At 46.1% G+C, this 6280-nt stretch overlaps 1 protein-coding gene across 1 annotated transcript in view; it reads right to left on the bottom strand.

Moving 5' to 3' along the window:
- The window catches only part of CLSTN1 (calsyntenin 1), a 523112-nt gene that overhangs the window by 204277 nt on the left and 312555 nt on the right, over positions 1 to 6280 (bottom strand). The window lies entirely within an intron of this gene.

The following is a 6280-nucleotide window of genomic DNA, read 5'->3' as shown; positions in this document are numbered from 1 at the left end:
AGCTTCATTCAGTTGCGCCTACAGCATATGGGGAGATCTGTGTTGTTGTTTGCCTGGTAAGTGGACAAGTGTGAACAGCACTTGTTAGCAGTTCCTTGGAACTGGGGCACTGATGCCTAGTGCGATTGAGCCAAGGGGGTGATTTAGCCTCATCTCCTGGGTCAAAGGATGCTCTTTCTTTTCCTGCCCCCTTGAGTATCTCACTACAGGGTAGAAGGAAGCATCCCCCCAAGGTCAGCATGCACAGCAGTGGTGGGGCTGCTGTCATCCTTACCCCACCCTCTCCAAGTCACTTCTCTGGGGGCCCGGAAGTTGCTATATTATGAAATGGGCTCCTTTGACATTTATTTCTGGGTGCCACGGGACATCCATTCCTCCACCATTCTCATAATTACTCCCAAAGGCCTCTTGATCTAAAATGTTCACCATAGCGTCCACCTAACTATGAGAAGGCATAGACAGTATCCATCTCTAAAATCTGTACCTAGTTCACCAGTGGTGCTGTTTGAACTTAATAATGTCAGCACTTATTGAGCACTTAATAATTGGGCCCGGCATGTGCTAACATGTGCCTTATATCATAAGGGAAATGGGCACAATTAGGTGACTGGTGTGAATGGCAAAACTGAAGCTTGAACGAGCAGTTTGTCTTCAGAACCTGTGCTCTTAACCTCTTTACTCCTTGTGTAATGTATTACTTTTCAAAGAATGAGGTTTTAGTCAAATCTTGAAATTTGCATTCACCCAAAGTGGATAAATACAAAGAAATAAAACTTTCAACAGTATGGTAGTCTGATGGTGATGTCTGATGTGTTCAGTCCATACAGATGGACTAAGTTGAACTCGCCCAGTGTTAGCATTTCCTTGGAACTGGGGCAGTGAATGCCCAGTCAGAGGAAGGAGGGGTATGAGCAACAGTTCACTCTTAATCAACAAAAAGAGGAAGAAGGGCACCCAGCTGCCCATGCTGGTACCAGAACATCACCCTGCAGCCCTGTTGCCTGTGAGTCAGCAGAAGAAGCTTCTGCCTGGGAGGCGGGTTTCTAGCTCCAGGCATGTCGGTCAGCCTATGGGGGCAGTCACTTGTCTCTCAGATTCCCTTTCTGTAAAGAAAAGTGATGTTTTTTTGTGGTTTTTTTTTTGGCCGCACTGCAAGGCTTGTGGGATCCTAGTTCCCGGACCAGGGATCGAACCTGAGTCCCCTGCATTGGCAGCACGGATTCTTAACCACTGGACCTCCAGGGAAGCCCCCAAAACAATGATTTTTGAGGCCCCTTCCGGCTCTGAAATGTTGTAGCCCTGATGGAGAGTTGCCACTCACACTGGCTTCTCACCACTCTGAGCTGCCACCTGTCCCCACCCTTCTGCATGACCAGGAAGTAGTTCTCGGAACACTCATCACTTGAGGTGCTAAAGGGAGCACCCTTCAGCACCTGTCATCAGCCTCTGTCGCCAGGCTGCTTGCAGTTAGGGAGGGCGGGCAGAGAAATGCTGCATTTGGAGCGTCAGCAGGGAAGTCTCCAGAGCCACTCCTGAAGACTTCCTCAAAATGAGTGCCCAGAGGTCCTGTAATCAGGAAACCAGGACAGAGGGTGTTCCAGGTGGAGCTCCTTATACTACAAACTATTTGTCACTTATCTGAAATTTGAGGAGTCCTGTTTCTGGTCTGTTTTTTTTTCCAACTCCAGCAACTTCAGGCAGGAGGAACAACCTAAGAGGAGTTATGGAGAAGAACAGGCGTGTGACTATGGGCTTTAGCAAGGAAACCAGCCTGACCGAGGCCAGGCGTGTGGGGTGGGATGTGGTGGCTCATAGGAGGGGAGCTTGGAAGGGTCCAGGTAGGGTTTCGGGCCTGCTGCAGTGGCGCCGGCACATGGTGGGAATTCCCATTCTCTGTTGTGTCTCCTCCTGAGGGACGATGGCCCTCCTCCCGCTGAGGGGACTTCAGTGCTGGGATTCTGATCCATTTCTGCCTCAAGCGTCTTACAAGTCTGAATGATACAGCAGACAGTGTGTCCCAAATCAAGTTAAACTGCCCGATAAGTTTTTCCAAACCAGTGAGTATCATGACAACAATTACATTTTAAAACATTAGGGAAATTTTCAGACATAGGTTTAGTGATAAAAGTATAACGAACCCCTGTGTATCCAGGTCTTATCCCTGGAACTGCACCGAGCTCCCTGACGGTGTTGCCTCCTGCGTTAGGGAGGGGAGGTATGGATAGGGTGAAGTTTACTACTGTCCACACCATTCTTTGCTGGACCAGTATCAGACTCCATCAAGTGTCCCTCATCATTCCCATCCATTACTGTCTAGGAGAAGCAGTGCTTGTACACAAGCTTAGGACCTCATCTTGGCTCTAATTTTATGGTTTACTTTGCCAGTATCAAACAGAAGGAAAGAAAGGGCTCAAATTTGGCCAGATAACTTTCTCTTTCCTTTCGAGAGATAACTTTGGTCTTAGTCTAGAAGAAAGAGCTTGAAATTGCAGAGGAGAAAATGATTCCTCTTCCCATGGGCAAGTCCAGGCTATGTCCACTTCAACTAAAATTCAACCCTCTCCCTAATAGATGGCCCTTGCTCAAGCTGGCCAAAAGCCATACCAACCAGCACAATTGCTAGAACTATTATTAGTTTATTTCTGTGACTTTCATTTTCAGGCCAACATTTAGAACAATCAGATTTTAAGGATAGGAAGGAAATGTGATTTCTCCATGTCCTGTTCCTTTAGTCATCTGGAATTTAAACAGGTTTCATGCTCCAGAAATCTGGTCAGAGTTCTTAGTTCTGTGCCCTTTACGTGGCAAAGTATATCTAATCCCAGGACTTGATATCATCCTGTCATGTTCCACCAAAGGAATCAATGTTTCATACTTATGAGAATCAATACCCTCATCTGAGCAGGGCAGTGCCACTATGGTTTCCTCAATGAAAATGGTATTTCTCCTTTGGAAAGGTCATAGCCATTCATTCAACAAACATTTATTAAGCACTTGCCAGGCACTGTACTAGGCACTGGGGATACTATAGAGGTGAATAAGATGAACATGGTCTCTGCCCTTGACATCTTAATGAAAAAGGTAGTCAGTAAACAAAGCAAGAAAAGATGATTATGGATTATGATAATTATGAAGGATATAAGCAGAGATGTGATACAGAGTAAATGTATATCAGAAGGCTGTTCTGAAAAGGTGACTCAGATTTTTGAAGAGATCCAAATATTTCTCTGTTCAACTTCTAAACTAATGGAAAAATAAGACAAAAGAAACAATAAGTGGAGAACCAAAATAGCACCTTTTTTGCCACACCTCGAGGCTTGTGGTATCTTAGTTCCCCAACCAGGGATCAAACCAGGGCCCCGGCAGTGAAAGTGCCGAGTCCTAACCACTGGACCACCGGGAATTCCCAAAATAGCACCCTCATGACTGATAAAGTCCAGGTTAGGAGTTGTAGCTTCGTGTGAGGGTCAAAAGAGGGATTGGTAACTGTGACAGATGGTGTTTTCCAAGCTGGCTATTATGAGAATCTCCCATCTCACGTGCTCCTTTTACAGTGTGACATTGAGGGATGAGGTCCGTGTTCCCTCCCTTTGAATCAGAGTGGGCCTTGGACTCTGGTGGAAGTGATGTTATATGACTTCTCAGACTAGGTCAAGATGGTACAGCATCTTCCTGGTTCTCTTGGGATGCTCCCTCTTAGAGCCCAGCTATCCCTGCTTGAGGGAGCCCAAGCAGCCCATGGAGAGGCCCAGATGGAAAGGAACCTGGCCCCCAGCCTACAGGCCTGGCTGGGCTCCCAGCCAACAGATAGCCATGAGATGGATCCATTTGGGAAGTGGCTTCTCTAGCCCTCCCAACTGGAGTCAAGTTACCCCAGCTAATGCCACATGGAGCTGAGATGAGCCATGCCCTGTGAGCCCTCCCCAGATTGCAGATTTGTGAGCCAGTTAATGATTTGTATTATTTTAAGCCATTGAGTTGGGAGTGGCAAGAATAAATTATATGCTAACTCCCCCAGTCTAGGCAGTCTATCTGAGAGAAAGTTCAGGTCTGTGAAATAGACACACCCTCAAGTCCGTGTCAAAAGGGAGAAGAAAATACTGAGAATCTGTGTTTACAATATTCGATAGACTAACTCTACCTAGTGGATAAAATTCTTCAATGGCTGTTGTCCGTAGGGCAAGCAACTCATTCCAGTTTTCCTAGAACTTTTCCAGTTTTAGTAATGAAAGTTCCATGCCCTGGGACTCCTTCAGTCTTGGGGAAACCGTAATGGGTGGTCACCCTGGTTTCCCCCAACCAGGTAACTCATTCCACCTCCATGAGGAAGAAATAGGGTTTGAAAAAAAAAACCACAGGGTGTTTAGGGAAAATTCTTCTCCATGAAGAGCATGGTTAAAAATGACTATTTCCCTAATAGTGACTTTTGAACTGGAAGCCAGAGGAGCTAACCATGCAAAAACCAGGAGGAAAAACCTCCCAGGAAGAGGGAACACTGTATACAAAGACTGTGAAGAAAGAAAGGGTTTGACCTCTGCACAGAATCACCACCACAACAAAACTGGTATGATTGGAGTTGCTGAGTCGAGGGAGACAGAGTGTGATGATGTTGGAGAAGTATCCAGGAACCTAATCAGAAATGGCTTTAGGAACCATGGGAGGGAGTGCAATTTCCTCTTACGAAAAATGGAACAACACTGAACACTGAACATTTTAAGCCTGAGAGTGATAAGATCTGAATTACATTTCTCAAAAGCTTGCCAGACTGCAGGATGGAGAATGGTTTGGTGGGGTCAGGAGTTGAAGCAGCAAGTCCAGGAAGAGGCAAGACAGGATGGTGGCTTGGGTTAGGTTGGAAGAACCAACAGGATTTGCTGATGGATTGGATATGGGTGAGCAGAGAAGGGAGAAATCCAGTGTCTAAATGGGCTTTGGGCTTAAGCAACCGGGTGACTAGTGGTACAATTTATGGAGATGAGGAAAGCCAAGGAATAATTTTGTTTTATGCTTTCTGCCTTGTATATGTTACATTCAAACGCCTTTAAGTCATCCAAGGGGAGACATCGAGAGGCATTCTTTTTTTTTAAAATAAATGTATTATTTATTTTTGGCTGCATTGGGTCTTTGTTGCTGTGCGGGCTTTCTCTAGTTGCAGAGAGCGGGGGCTACTCTTCGTTGTGGTATGCAGGCTTCTCATTGCGGTGGCTTCTCGTTGCGGAGCACAGGTTCTAGGCGTGTGGGCTTCAGTAGTTGTGGCTCGCGGGCTCTAGAGCACAGATTCAATAGTTGTGGCGCACGGGCTTAGTTGCTCCACGGCATGTGGGATCTTCCCGGACCAGGGATCGAACCCGTGTCCCCTGCATTGGCAGGCGGATTCTTAACTGCTGCACCACCAGGGAAGTCCCGAGAGGCATCTTAAGCAGTGAGAGGTGATACATGAGCTCTGGAGTCAGGCTGCCTGAGATCGAATCCAGACTCTTCCACCAACTGTATGAACTTGGGCAAGTTACTTAACCTCTCTGTGTCTCAGGTTTTGTCTCTGTCAAATGGAGATACTAAAGTAACTATTGGAGAGGTAGGATTTTGTGATAAATGATAATACACATAGTAATCACTCAATAAATGTTGGCTATTAATATACTTGAGTCTGGAGCTCACGGGAGAGATCAGAAATGGACAGATAAGCTGTATACCTGAAACTAACACAACATTGTAAATCAACTATACTCCAATAACATTTTTTTAAAAAATAGAAATAAAAGAAAAGAAATGGACAGGTAAGTCTTGGAGCCAGCCTATAGACAGGGTGTTTGTGGCTATTATAGGTTAGCCCACATTCCCAACACCTTACTCTTTGGCCTTTCTGTACTGACAAGGCTAAGGACTAGATACTAGATTCCCCAGGCTCCCTTGCAGTTAGAAGTAGCATAAGACACAGTTTGGGCCAATGAGGGTAAACAGAAATCTGATGAAGGGATAATGGCAAGTGGTGCTCTACCCCTTCTTTCGCGGAATGTGGATGTTCCGGCTGGAAACCCAGCAGCCAACTCATCACAGTGAGGTGACCGGCAGGAATCACAGAGCTGGGAGAATCACAGAGGTGCCACTTCCGTGACAATGGAGCTGCCGTATCATCACCCGCAACTGCTTATCCCAGGGCTGCTTGATAGGTAAGGAAAATAACCCCCAATTTATTGAGACCACTGGAGTTGGATTTATTGGTATATTATTTGCAGCTGACACAGTAATCAATGCCATGCCTTTGAAGGAGCTCCCTTGG

The sequence above is a fragment of the Orcinus orca genome, chromosome 1 (genome assembly GCF_937001465.1).
Source record: "Orcinus orca chromosome 1, mOrcOrc1.1, whole genome shotgun sequence".
NCBI lineage: Eukaryota > Metazoa > Chordata > Mammalia > Artiodactyla > Delphinidae > Orcinus > Orcinus orca.
Note: the sequence above shows the minus strand (reverse complement) of the source record. Positions and strands in the feature narration are given on the sequence as shown.